This window comes from Trachinotus anak, unplaced genomic scaffold, assembly GCF_046630095.1.
Source record: "Trachinotus anak isolate AG129_WGS33_773 ecotype Australia unplaced genomic scaffold, CSIRO_AGI_Tana_v1 ptg000007l, whole genome shotgun sequence".
Lineage (NCBI taxonomy): Eukaryota > Metazoa > Chordata > Actinopteri > Carangiformes > Carangidae > Trachinotus > Trachinotus anak.
The window spans coordinates 21,759,683-21,774,666 of record NW_027273858.1 but is presented as its reverse complement, the minus strand read 5'-3'; the positions used below and the strand labels follow the sequence as shown (position 1 = coordinate 21,774,666).

The following is a 14,984-nucleotide window of genomic DNA, read 5'->3' as shown; positions in this document are numbered from 1 at the left end:
TTTGGTGATGCATTAAGTATTAACAAACAAATGTGCTGCTAATGAACTTATCAAATACTAATTGCTTCTTGATGATTCCGAAGCCTTACGCCCCCATGTGGATCTGGGGGCTGGGCCAGGATGGGCCTATAGAAGCTGGAATGCGCTGCTCTCACAATGCGATGGTTGTTTATGCTACAAGTGTTGCTGACAATTCAGTGTTTCCCTCAATGAAATTCATGAAATTGAGTCAGAAATCCCTACAGTTGCACACCTTACCTGGTTGGTCCAGTCTTCACCCTGACTGGGTGAAACGTTGCTTCTTCCTAAGCTTCAGACCTCGTTCAGCCCCCTCTGATGAAAATCAAGTGTTTGACCTTGTTAACATCCATACGGTGTTTTTTATATGATACAAGACATATCGTGAGTGAAATACTCAGACTGAGTATTTCCACCTTGGAATTGCAGTGAACCAATCACAGTCTCATAAAAACAGATTCAGACAGCCAGGGATTCAAAACTTAAGGAACCAGTCCAGTCAACTTGTGGGGATGGGGGGCGGGGCTATATAAACCTGAAACCTTGTCAGTACAGAGAGCGAGAGTTTCCATAAGCACAACCACTAACACTGTTTCAGCCACTGCCAGTTACAAGCTAACAAACAACATAAACAAAAATGACTGAGGTTCAAACATGTGGCTGAGTCTCTGATGTTTCCTCCTCAAACCATCTTGATCAGCCTGAGAGAGGAGATGTAAAACTACATTGAGATGGTTTTTGGTTCTTAAAACCACAAATACATCTTGTGATGGAGATCAACACTAAAAATAAAACTCACAAAAATATAAAAAATGAGACCTTTTAGACCAAGATGGTCACTACAAACTAAACAGGAACCAGTATGAGTATCTCAGTGGGACTATATGTGGCTGTACTGCCAGAACATCAGACTAAAGTCATCATATCAGTTGTAATCAGCACCTACCACAAACCAGTCAATACAGTGAGATCTTTTCTGGGTCACCCGAAAGACACGACACCCCCCGAGAGGCTGGACTGGACAGGTGTATGACATCAGATATGACAGCTGTGGGGGGGACACTACATCTGTGAAACAGCAAGGACCCGGGACAAGAGACTGAATGGATGGAAGCAGACAGCATCAGCTGTCTGTGAACACCACACCAAAACCAGTCACAGCCTCTGCAGGGAAGAGGTCAAAGGTCACCAACCAGGAGGAGTCAGTGGAAGGCCGGACAAAGATCAAGAAGGATATTTAAATTTGGCTGCTGAATGACGACCATGAGATGTAGTCAAAAGCTCTGTAGGCTGGGTTTTTTTAATGAACATAAATGGTAGTTTGATGAAAAAAAATCTAAGCTCAAGGTTCACTTATTTTTTCATTATCATTATCATCATCATTATCATCATCATCATCATCATCATCATCTCTTAGCTCCCTGCAATCACAAACAACAAGGCAGCAACCATCAACCATAAATGTAACAAAGGTACCAGATATTTCTGTGATACTAACATGTGAATATGCACACATCCTGTTCTACACATAGATCAATACATTGTTTCTATTTTCATTTGTTGCTGCGATGTCAGAGAACCAGCGACTGATTTCACCGCACAGCTTCAGCATAAAGAGTGAAATAGAGCAGCTATTGTGCAACAAAATAAAATTCCTCTTTATAAAATCAGAGGGAAAGCAGGGCAACGACTGCAGAGGAAAAAACAAACCGGACTACTAAATATTTGGTTTAACCTTCTCCTTCGGCACAGTGAATGTGAGCCAAACCAAACCTGTAAGAAAAATGCTTTGCTTCCAAGCTTTTTCAGCCCAAACCACTCGAACAAACAAATACGAAGTGAAATGGAGTGAGATTTTCTGGAAACAACACAATGTGGAAAACCTGAGAATGTGAGCCGCCTCTGCAGGCTCCAGGAACATAACAGCAAATAGGATGGAAAATTGGGGAATGAATGATCTGAAGTGAATCCAGTCCAGACTCATCAGGTCAGATCCACTCTAAACAAACTGCTCAAGCATCAGTCTACTTCCAGGCTAGACCAGTCACACCCTGTCCAGTCCATCTAAGCTCAGGCTAGTCCAGTTCAGTTCAAAGCTAAACCAGTGATGACCAATCCAAACCAGCACGTCCCAGTCGAATCACTTCAGTCTTAACCAAACTCCTCCAGGGCAGCCAGGCCCTGCAAACTGGCCCAACACCAGTCCCAGTAAGAAACACCATACAACCCAGAACAAACACACACACACACACACACACATACCTGAGGGGTCTGTACTGTCCTAATTATGCCTCGTGGCCAAAGGCATTATGGTTTCAGGTTGTCCGTCTGTCCATCCGACCCATTCTCGTGGACATCATATCTCAGTAGGACCTGGAGGGGATTTCTTCTAATTTGGCACTAACCTTCACTTGGGCTCAAGGATGAACTGATTAGTTTTTGGTGGTCAACGGTCAAAGGTCAAGGTCACTGTGACTTCACAAACCTTTTGTTTTTTTGGCCATAACCCAAGAACTCATCTCCTAATTACAGCAAAATACACTTACATTTACTGTATCAGTCTGGACAGACATGGATGTAAACTGCAACTTGACTGGTTGTCGGAGGCAGACAACCACCAGGCAGTAATTCTAGTTAATTATTGAACAGAAAAATCTGCCATAGAGCAGGCTAGCCAAGAGTCATGAGAGCTGGCCTCAGCTATCCAGACACACACACACACACACACACACACACACACACACACACACACACACACAAACACACACACACACGTATTTTATCATATATACTGTTTATGTGTCATTTATTTGCTGCGTCCAGCCCAATCTGCAAGCTCTGATAAATGTACTGTACAAACTTTTCTCTTCCAGGAATAATCAATAAGGATTCAAATAAACAAGAAACATAGAATTAAAGTGGAAAATTACATTATTTAACTGTAAGTGTGACAGACAGTATAAACCACTGTAATACTTACTCACTTCCCTTTTCACAGGTTGCATATGTCCACGAGTTGTGAGCAGGTCAATAAAAAGTGATTGGTCCCTTAAAGTTGACATAATGTCAATGAATTTAGAGGCTCAAAGAGATAAATACACCAGTATTTCACCAGAAAATGCACCAATGTGATAAAAAGCAACTTTATACAATGTTAATTCTCTCAGATTTCTCTTGAGACCTCTCTGGGAATCAAAACCCCCAGGTTGGGAACCACTGCATTGCACAGTCTGTCTCTATCCTCATGAGGGAGCAACACAGCAGAATCAAATCTCTTTCCTACCAGAGCAGAGATCCACCTGTCTCAGCTGTGTACTAAATGTGCACGCATGACCAGCTTAGTGAGTTCGGCACCCCAAAGTGCACACTTCCACACAAAGCCCAAATTATGGTGCTACACATATCATCGTTCAGTCAGAGACCAAAACAGTAATCTCCTCAAATGCTACTCTGCACCACTGACACAGATATCAGCCACTTGAATGGCGGCCAAGCTGACACAGCACTGTACAACAAAGTATATTAGGCCATAATCATACACTGACTGCAGGCCAAATATCCCAATATCAGGGCTGGCCTGTTAACAGTCCCTCACTCATTCATCGTTTGCCATGGCTGGATTTTTTCTACTGTCCCTAATGCAATTCTTCATGAGTGACAGCGCACTGCACTGTATTCACTACTGTACAGGCCAGTGGTCACACGGACTGTCCTGAACATAGACTTTTATATTCAGTATGTACACCACTCTTTCAGCATCTGCTATTTAAGCTACACCCTTTCAATAGCTCCTTATACACTTTCGGTACACACATAATAACTTGTGCAAATAGAGACTGAATGAGCAACAAAATGTTCTAAAGACTAATAAGTTTTGTTCTGCAGAGAAAGAGTTGATGGGAAGTCACCAAGATGAACTTATAGCCCAACTCAGCAGATATGACGCTGTTCAAAAAGTTCAGTTACTGACTCATAAAAAAGTACCACAAAGACGCTGTACAGTTACAGTAATGACAGTACATGTAAACGGTCCCTTGACTTGTTTAAACAACAGATGAAAAACTTTTTGTTTTGATTTTGTTTTGCTGCCTGGCTATTGAGACCTAAACTGTAGAATTGAAGGGACGGAGAGACGAAGACAGGAACTACATGAACATTATTTCCTTTATATATATTCATGCTTCCCGAAAATACTAGTAGTCCAACATCTATTCTATATAATTATATATAATATATACTGCTGTAGTATAATTGGATATTGCACCATCTCTACTTAAAAGCACATTTAGGTTCCCTGGAGGATAATGTTTTCTCCATCTTTCACTGATTTTCAATTTCAGTATCTTTTTAGGGGAATATTTACCATACATCAAAATTGAATTAAGCATGAAGAGGTTTTATTACATATACAGTAAATAATATTTGCAGCTCTTGCTCTCAGGCTGCATATGGCCTCCACCATTCAGAGGGTTGAGGAAGCCTGATTTTAAGGTGAAATCCAAGGTCATAAAGTCCACAGGGCTCTTGAAACTGCTTGTATAGCTTATTGTTGTGAGTGTACAGCTGAAACTGAAGGTGACTCAGATGGATGTCCATCCATCCATCATCTACACCCACATACAATATATTTATCAAACCAGAGCTTCTGTCAAGGGGATAATTAAAGGCAGCTTGACAGTAAAGTGACACATCAAACATCTGATTCATCCAGCACCATCATCAGGTCAAAGGTTTCATTTTAACATATCAACAGAGTAACATTGTCACTGTAAGCATGTTAGCACGCTGACGTCAGCATTTAGCTCAAATCACTGTGTGAGGACACACTCAAAGAGCTGCTACGGTAGCTGTGGACCCGTCTTGATGAGTGACATACTCCTTTCAACCAAGTTCCTGGATCAGCAGCAACATTTCAATGCATTGAAGAAGAGGTGATCCTACAGGATACAGGGTGTGGGATCTGTGGGACTGAACAACATAATCTGATCGGATTGATGGGTGAAACTTGACACTGTGAAGCCGTCAAGATTTGCTTTTTATAATAATTACTTATTGATTTTTTTCACACTCATCCTTTGAGTTAGTGAGAGGTTGAGTGAAGAGATATGATCAAAAGTGACTCATTTTGAAGCCCCGTACTTAAAATGAAAATGTCATTACGGACGCTTGACTAAACCTGCTAACATCAGAATTCAGGAGCCACTTTTCAAACACAGTGTTATAACATTTCACAGCTAAGACGAGGAGCTTTTTTAACTGGGACCCTCATTTCAACCATCTTTAAATTTGCATACAAGAAATGTTCATCAGATCTGAACTCTGTGTGAAACACAAAAATAATCCACATGTTGTTGGGTGCAAGAAACACACTGGCCTTTGTGCACATGTTCAAACGTTTAATGCTGAATCGCTCTCTCAATCTGCAAGGCTGCACCATTATGTTGGGCACTGAACACCACATTCTCACTGTCACACACACAGTGGGAGGAGAAGTGTGTGGGAGGGGGTATTCCAACGGAGTACATGATGTAACATGGACTACTATACAGGTAGTGGAGCTGTGAGTCACTGAGCTGAGGGAGGTAACATGATAAGATCTCAGCTACTTAACATCTGTGTGTGTGTTGCTATGGTTGTGAAGTCAAGTTTGGTTTGAAACCATCGTTGTGAGGACATTTTAGCCGGTCCTCACAAAGACAAAGGGTTGAGACTTGGTTTTAGGGTCAGGGGTTAGGCATTTAGTCGTGATGGTTAAGGTTAGGGTAAGGGGCTAGGGAATGGATTACATCAATGAGTGTCCTCACAGCAAACTTAAGACAAGAATAAGAATATGTGTGTGTGTGTATACATGTAATTCCAACTTTGTGAGGACCAATTATAGACCGTACATAGTGAGGACATTTTGTCCTCACAGACTTGGTTTTTACGGTCAGGTTCAGTTTAGGTTTAAGGTTGGGGTTAGGCATTTAGTTGTGAGGTTAGGGATTTGTTTGAGGGGCTAGGACATGCATTGTGTGAATGACTGTCCTCACAAAGATAGAAGGACAAATGTGTGTGCATGTGTGTGTTTTAGTTTCTGTACAAAGTGCTCAGAGGAGGTCATTTTCCCAACAGTCATTTCAAAATTGCCCATCTTAACAGCTCATTCAGACTCTGTGTTTAATTCTAAGGTAATAAACACATGGATTTCAGGAGCTTCATAGATGGAACTGAATAAAGCAGAATAAAACCAAACCAAAAACACTGCCATTTGAATTTGAATGTGGTCGAGTGTGGAAGCTCAGTGTTGGCGTTGGAAACAGCAGTTTGACAAAAAATCACAGTCCATGAGCTTTTTCCAGAGCTTTCAACTGCATTTCATCATCTTCCTCAGCAGATGAAGCTTGCTCATTTGCCATGGAGAAAGCTCAGTTGTCAGCAAAGTCCAGCCACTAAGGAAGACCATGACATGTGGTTGAAAACCCCAGAAAAATCATCATCTAATCTATCAATCTATCAACCAATCTATCAATCTATCTATCTATCTATCTATCTACCTACCTACCTACCTATCTATCCATCTTTCTATCTATCTTTTCTCTTTTTGAATGAGCCTTATCCATTATTAATTCTTTGTACTTTTGGCTCCTGTTAAGTGGCCTGCTTTGCAAACGCTGCTCCTCTGACATCCGATCCCCCGTCCATACGTGCTCCTCTGTGTGTTTGTACGTGTGTGTGTGTGTGTGTGTGTGTGTGTGTGTGTTCTGCATGTATGTGCCTACACTTGTTTAGTCTTGTCTTTTCTGGTTCTCTGAATGCAGCACAAGTCTTCCTCAGTCATTAGATACTAAGTGCATTGTGACGCACATCATAAAAATACTGTAGGTACAGCAGAAAACAGAATGTGTAATGGTGTAATTATTCATGCTCATATAAGGCCAGGCCTAAGAAAATGTTGCTTCTTGTGCATTTTAACAACAACAATTTAAATTCTGAAGCACCTGTATAAACTCTGTTGCTTGTTGGACAAACATATGTCAGAAATTAGTTTAAAGATTAAACACAAACTCTGGATAAACAGTTAAAGGTCCCATAAATGTATGGTTATTTGAAGGTCTGATATCCATAAAATTATATTTGTGATTTTTAGTACCAAAAAATATCTGTAGTTTTACATCTCCTCTCTCAGTCTTCTCTCTGGAGCTCTAGCAACAACAGGTCAGTGAGCCAATCAGAAGAGAGTCTCTGAGTCTGTTGTGACATCACAAAGTTCCAGTAGTCCCGACAGCTCGTTTTAAGGCTCAGTTTCTGAATACAGGCTGTGTGTATTTCTCTGTGGACTGAGGCTTTGATACTTTCACAGTATGAATATAGAACCTAGACCTGCTCTATAATCAAAAAAAGACATGGACATCGACCTTTATACAATATGGGGCCTTTAAATAAAAAAATGAACAATTAAAATTGACAAACTTATGAGCTGTGATAAACACTATCCCAAGGGTATTACAATTAAAAAATAAAGACAAAATATATTAATCTAGTAATTTAAAGAAATCAATACCAACTCAAGTTCCACTTTCTAGTGTTTTTTGGGCTTTCAATCATATCAGTGTAACTTTTATGAGAAGTCCTTAAAGTTTTAGGGACGACATCAGCTACTCAACAGATCCATCTCACAGCTGTGTGAACATCTGCTGATAAATTCCATGTGCTGAAAGCTCTAGGAAAAACTAGTAAGTGAACCTTGAGTTGGAATTTCTTTGTCAAATTACTATTCCCAAGGTCAAGTATGAACTTCCATGTCTAATTTTAAGTATTGTGCCAAAGTACAGCATATTTTGCTTAACATTAAATCATTATGATTATTTATTATTATCACTAATTATTATTATTAATTGCTGCCAGCCAGTATCTAGTCCAGTCCAGTCTGCCTTTCTAAATATTTTTAAGAGATAGGAAAGACTAGCTTTCATGCAATCATGTTGTGAAACACTTGTCACAGACATAACTGGTTCACATATTCATACTCTACATATTTACAGAATACATCCAAGCACACGTGAGGAATTACACATAAGGCCTATTGTGTGAAAATGTCACACAAAAACAAAATCATTATATCAGAGAGACAGAGAAGGAAAGAAGCAAGAAAAGGTGGTGCTTGTGTGAATAATGAAAAGGAGGTCAGTGCCTGAAGGGGTGGAGCAATGGTGAACACTCTGCTCAAAGTAAAGGCATTGAGAATATAGAGCTGCCACACACATACAAACACTAGATTGCCTGGTGTGACGGTGGATTGATGTGGGATACTAAATCTCCATGTCTCGTCTTTGCACTTCCACCCCCTGTAAACATTGCTGATACGATGCAAATGCTTCTGTAAATCATGTGCAATGTGGACTGTACATTTCAGTGTTATAAAAAACCCTCACATTCATTGCTGACTTATGACTTAATTGGTCTCAAATGGCACAAAAATCTACATAGAGAAGCAAAATGAAGAGTTGCTATGGCAGGAATTTGATCAAGTTGCCTCTCATGTTGAAACTGAAATCAAAAGGTTTGTTATCTTTATTTTATTTTTATTTTCTTTTTCTTTTTACAAGCTTCCCCTTGTGTTTTCCAAAAACACAGTTAGCCTGTCAAACTATAATATTAACTGGTTATTAATTCAAAAGTCAAGCAGCAATTATTAATTTAACCATATTACTTTAAAAGCATATAGGCTTACATATGTTACATAAAGCTCACTCAGTTTACAACTTGTACATCCATTGTGTATTATCTCCCCAGCGGAGGTCCTGGATGCCATCAAAATGTTAGTGGCTCTGTATCACTATTAGATTTGGTGAAATTTATGTTTCGGCAATTTATGCCATGTTACACAAGATAACATTAAAAGTGCTGAAAATATGAACAAGCAGCCTAACCTAGATAATTAAATGAGCTTAAATTCCTCCTCATTACCATGCTAGCACTAACTAGCTCTACACTGCAGTGTAAAAACAATGGACCTGTTAGCTTTAAGGACCTGTTAGCTTTAGCCTCAGTCCTTTAGCACAATGTAGCCATTGAATTTAGACCCTTTTACAGCATTGTTGTTTCATAATGCGTTGACTGGAAACTATAAAAAGTTAGGGTTTTTAATTAGTGTGTGGAGCTAATGTTAGCCGAATCAGCTAGCTAGATAAAATCTACGAGCGACAGTTGTCACTTCAGCAGGGGAAGTTGATGTTGACAGGCTAGAGGTGAGGCGCTGCTGTTTCTCTCCACGTTGTCATCATCTGGGGCTGAAGCTGATGGTGCTGCAGGAATGAGTCCTAAAACCTGGACCTTAGTTAGCATTTTAGCACTTCCGGTTCCTTCATCCTTAAGTCAATGAGTTTTTGATTGTGTTTTTGATGACTGAATTAAGGTTTGTGTATAACACAGGCTGAAATTATTCTCACAGAAAATACATCAGTAAATGCCTCAGTCCTGATTTCTTTAAGCTTTTATGGCTTTAAAAAAAGGTTGTTTGCTAACAAGTGGCAAAATGAGTCGACAGAGGTTGTCAGCGACGTTAAATGTCATCACGCCAAACACGAAAACTGATCTACTCATTACAGCCTTGTTGTGTTTATACTTGTGCTTTTGCAAACGGTTACTAACTCTGTAAAATGAAATGCTTTTGTAGAAAAGGTCGGAGCTGAATCAAACTACAAGTTGAAGGTTTAGTAGCGGTGAAATTGAAGTCATGCAACCATGATGTGGTTCATTTATAGCATAACTAGCTTTTTATTCCTGGCAATTGTATTGTGCTGAACAAAACGTGCAAGTATCATACATTTAACAAGTATCATACATTTTTGTTTGTCAAAGAGCTTTGTTTTTAGTAATTAAAAATCCAAAGCAAAAACCCCATTGGCTTTCTGTTGAGGGAACCAGGGTGATGCTAACTTCTGGGTTGGCCTACAAAAATACGTCATCCCTGCATCCCTCTATTTGCATGGTGAGTGATAGCTGATGGGAGCCACAGTGAGGGTCCAGCATGACATTCAACAAATGGTAGTCAAAGCCCACAGTACTGCAGGAACAAGATCAGCACCTCCGCCTGCTGTCGTACTGACCAGTTAGCCCCTGAACACTGCAAAATTAAAAGGATTATTCTGAACTTAGACTGTTTTGGCCTGAGTGAAATATGCCCCTCTGCCCACAGGTCCACATTAACAAGCTTAGAACAGTATCTACACACAGAGAAAGTGAAACTAAGACGAGGGTCAGGTCAGGTTCAACACATAACCCTGATTATAGGGGAAAGTAGAGGGGATACCTGTTCACTGTTAGGACTAGTGTAGTGCAGTGGAGTAACGCCAGTCCTGCTGAGGGATTATTGTGTGGTGATGCTATCATCACAACCACTCTCCCACTGTCTATTTATAGTTCACAGAGCGCTCCCTCTCTCTCTGTCTCTTCCAGTCTCTCTGTCACATTCTCCACACTGAATGCCAAATGCATTAAAAGGAGAAGGTCAGAAAAAACAGAACCACCAGTTAGTGGTTTCAAACTCGGAGAGAAATACAGCACCTGTCCCTTGCCTTACACAGAGCGCTATTGTGAAGTTGGTAAACTTTATATATCCCCCTATATCACATATAATTTTACCCACAGACGATGACATTAAAGTGTATTTGTTTATCAAGAATACAGTGGATATATGTATATATATATATATATATATATATATATATATGTATAACTTATGTACATTTTGAGCAGACACACGGCTGGAACAGAGCCTGACATTTTGGGGGATGATCGCTCCAAGCACTGGTCTCTTCTTCCCCACTGTCTACGGCCACAGGTGCTTATTAAGGTGTGTCATTCAGATTTTGACCTGCAGTCATTTGTGGAGTGATTTATTTTACTCCAAAGTATCTGGAGTTCAGTTCATTTGGTCAGGTGCGAACAAGCTCACCCACCCTTCACTTGGAGCACCACCTGCTCTGTCTTGTGGATTTTCTGTGGGAATCAGTTCAGTGTGGCTATGTAACAGTTTGCCAGTTTTAGGCCAAAGAGAGTCCAGATTTTATGTTTGAGTTTGTATCATCATAACTAAGGCAGGTGATAGTTTCCTCTGACCAGTTTTACTCTCTTTCAGATGTATTGTGGGGACCTGACCTTATTCTAGGGTCCTGACTGTATCATCCCAGTGTTCAGACAGACAGTTAGCACTGGATGGCTGCTGATTCTGTCTGCCAGACGGGCCGCAGCGTCTGAGCCCCAGGCTGGGAACACAGACGAACCACAGCACCTTAATCTGGATTAGCTGCTAAATTAGAAGCCTGGTTGCTTGTGTAATCCAGTCGACAAAGTTCCGGCAGCCCCCACGGCCATTTGATGGCAGCCAATTCATTCAGGCCAGGCCAGCGTGGGCCAGACAGAGTGACTAACTGATGCAGTACCCATACAGAAAGTACACACATATTTTAGATGGATGCTGTAAAAATATACATGTAAAAGCACGTATTTAAAGGTACCACACAAAACCCTGTAGTACTACCATCAGAAAAGAAATGGTGACCAGTGTGAGTACTGTTCTCTGAGGACAGTGGTGGAGGAAGTATTCAGACAAAAGTATCAGTACAACAATGTAGAAATACTCCATCACACATGAATGCATTCAAAGTTCTACTTCGGTGTAAGTACTAGAGTATTATCAGATATAATTACTAAAAGTATTAAAAGTAAAAGTACTTTACACTGATATATTATTGTACATGACATTATGGACTAATACTGATGCACATGTAGCATCTTTCTGGTGAGCTGGATCTTATTCTGATTGTCTTAAGGTTTAAGTAAAAACAAAAAAAAGTGTTAATTATTGGATAAACACTGGATCCAAGGTTTCTGCAGTATTCACCAAGTTAAATTTAAAACTTTTATTTACTTTTACTTTTTTTTTTTTTTTACAACAGATGCCCTTCCTAATGCAACCCTCATATTCATCCAGGCTTGGGACTGACACCACAACTGCACCGGCTTGTGCATCCCCACTGGTTGAGTTTGAGGAATCAGGGATCAAAGCGCCAAACCAGAGATCAGCAGACAACCTGCTGCAACCTCCTAATAATATAATTAACTAATCATTAAACAGGAACAAACTTGATAAGCAGCAAAAAATGGATGGATGGATTAATCAATTAAAAAAACAACTATTTACTATAAATTCTGTGTATGATTTTTAGATCAGGTCAGAGTTCTGGGAATGTCCAGCCCTTTTTTAAATAGCCAGTCTAAGATGGAGAAAATAAACTTAATTTAAAGTTTTTCAAGACTTTTCAAGACCAGGAGGAAGCATGTGGATAATTTCACCTCTTTGGGCCTCAAACACATACTTAAAGGAGACAATCTGAGTAGTTTAGAGGGGACATCACTGTTTGGTGGAACTGATAACAATTCATAGAGCTCTTAAACAAGACAAGAGACCTCAGATAGACCCTGTTTTATTTTCAGATGTCACAAGTCAAAAAGGTTGGGAACCACAGGTTTAATATTTAGGTAGGCTATGTAGTGTATGTATAAGAAAATTACTAATTATAGCTGTCAAATAAATGGAGAGGGGAAGACAATACAAATTTCCCTCCAAAATATTGTGGCATATAGACACAGTAGTTTTAAAAAAAAATATCCAGGTTAAGTACCTAAAGATGGTACTTAAGCTCAGTCCTAGAGTAAAAGTGTTTAGTTACTTTCAAACACTGCAAGATACAACTAACACAAGGTGAACCTCTATAGGAATATTATATAATAAAGTGATAGGAGAGAAGATAAAAAGATGTAGGCTTATTGTAAAGTATGACAACAACCCCTGTAGAAACATTATAGCAGCTTTCCTAAAGACAGTCTGTGTGAGAATACTACACCAGCTACTAATAGCAATCCTGAGAGCCTCCACCCAGCCCACTGTCAAACAACATACACCAGACTTCAGAGAACAAAAATCTAATTCATAGTAAATGAATGATGATCTGCCACAAATTTTGATGGGTTCTTCCCTGGCCCATGATCCATCACTTCATCAAGTTCGGTGCAAATCGGTTCAGTGCCTTTTGCGTAATCCTCCTGACAAATACACAGACACGGGTGAAAACCACATAATCTATTTGGCGGAGATAATAATATAAAATACACTGTTTATCAAAGCAATGATCTTAGGATCCCACAATTTTCTCTTCTGTTTGAACTTGATGACACCACACGCACGTACCCATGCGCGCACACACACACACACACACACACACAGCCGTGTTACACTTTTGTGTAGAGCAGGCCCAAGCAGAGAAGGCTGTGCTGCACTGGAGCAGCGCAGCAGCAGATCAGGATATGTCTGTCAGTCACTGCTGTCGGTGTGAGCTTAAAGACAACTCGGTTATATAATGCTGGCAGCAGCAGCGGCAAATGCGCACTGCTTTCCCCGGAGCGACGACAGGGAACACCATGGCAGTTCACCCTGCCCCTCAAGGTTCAGGTCTCTCTGGTACGAAAACCTTTTTACACTGGACTGCGTTAAAAACCTAGTTATTCCTTCGGGATACAAGCTAAAAGAAAATTGATAACAAATGAATATTTGGAATCCTGCAAGTGTGCAAAACAGAACATGTTTTCGTACAATTCCAACTTTTAGAATTGATTCACTCAGTTACAGCAGTCCCACTGTTTCTTAGAGCAGCCGAAGAATGTAGGCTACATGCGAGGGGCACCATTAGGCAACCACATTTTAATTTTTCATTATATGATATTTCGTGTACGCCGTTTTGAATTGCAGCTTCAGGAAATATGAAAAACAATATCACAAGCCGTGTTCATTTGTATATAACCTTTAAAAAATAAGAAAGATTCAAAAAACAACAATTTTTCCAATGTAGTTTGGCGGTAGACTGTCATGCGCGATACAATGGTGCGTAACGGGAATTCCACGCTGCGCTTTTCCTCTGGTGAAGCGCTGACCGATGTGGACAGGCAAGAGCGCCTGTCCATTCATTGGACGGGTACAGAGCCTATGTTTACCATACAGGAGCTACTTTTTGAAAATGTTTGGGGCGCTTCAAGTGAGGAGGCAACATGCGGACGCATAAAACCGCACGTACGGATAGAGAGGTGCAGAGAAACCACATTTACCATCACAGCCGAGAACACCAGACACCAGTCCACCGCACAAGAGTTCAGGATGCAGTTTGAGACACTCACCCTCTATGGCAGATCCGTCCAGCACGGTGCTAAAGTAGAAAAGAGGTCTGAAAGAAATGGCTCTCGGGATGTTGTTGTGGTAGAAAGCTCACTCCGCGGATGTTGGGATGTCAAATTTCTGTTTTGCCAAAAAACTGATGGACCAGGTCCGGGCTCAGTCTAGCGTCTCCAATGTCACAGATCGCGGCCAATGCGAAGTCATGTAAGATCAGCCTGTCTGGTGCTGCATTCACTTGTCATGGGGCAGATGGTAACTATGATCACCTCCTGCTCTGTCCGTAGGCGGTCAATACCTCACACGAATGTGACTCAATTTAGATTTCAGATGTTTGAACACGATGAGAAATTACAGCTTGTCCTAGATTTCTGGTAGGCCTAATTTAGCCACCATTTAAATATAGGTCACTTATTACGTTAAGATTTCAATACAAAACGTGTTAAATTAACAATACATAGGCCTATAATATATATTAGCCAATAAATGAACATGAGCATATAGCTAGGTCAACCCTGCTAAATTACCTTGTACATTTCTACACGCTGGGAAGACGTCGGTTTATTCTGTGACTTATTTCCCCTCCCCGTAGGAATATATGACACGAGTTTTTAAAAAATAATTCACTCGTATGGTCCGTGAACGCATCAGCAGCAGGCCGTGTGTGACAGACGTGTCGTGCGGTGACTCAGAGCTGAGTCACCGCGTCGTGTCCCGCCCACTCCGCGGCGGCGGCCAATAGCGCCCGTGAGGAAAC

At 40.6% G+C, this 14,984-nt stretch overlaps 1 protein-coding gene across 1 annotated transcript in view; it reads right to left on the bottom strand.

Annotated features, from left to right (window-relative positions):
* The window catches only part of sertad2b (SERTA domain containing 2b), a 40,441-nt gene extending 25,457 nt beyond the window's left edge, over positions 1-14,984 (bottom strand). The window contains exon 1 of the mRNA XM_071481434.1: positions 14,233-14,984. The gene's annotated coding sequence lies outside the window, so the exon portion shown is untranslated. The remainder of the gene's footprint in view (positions 1-14,232) is intronic.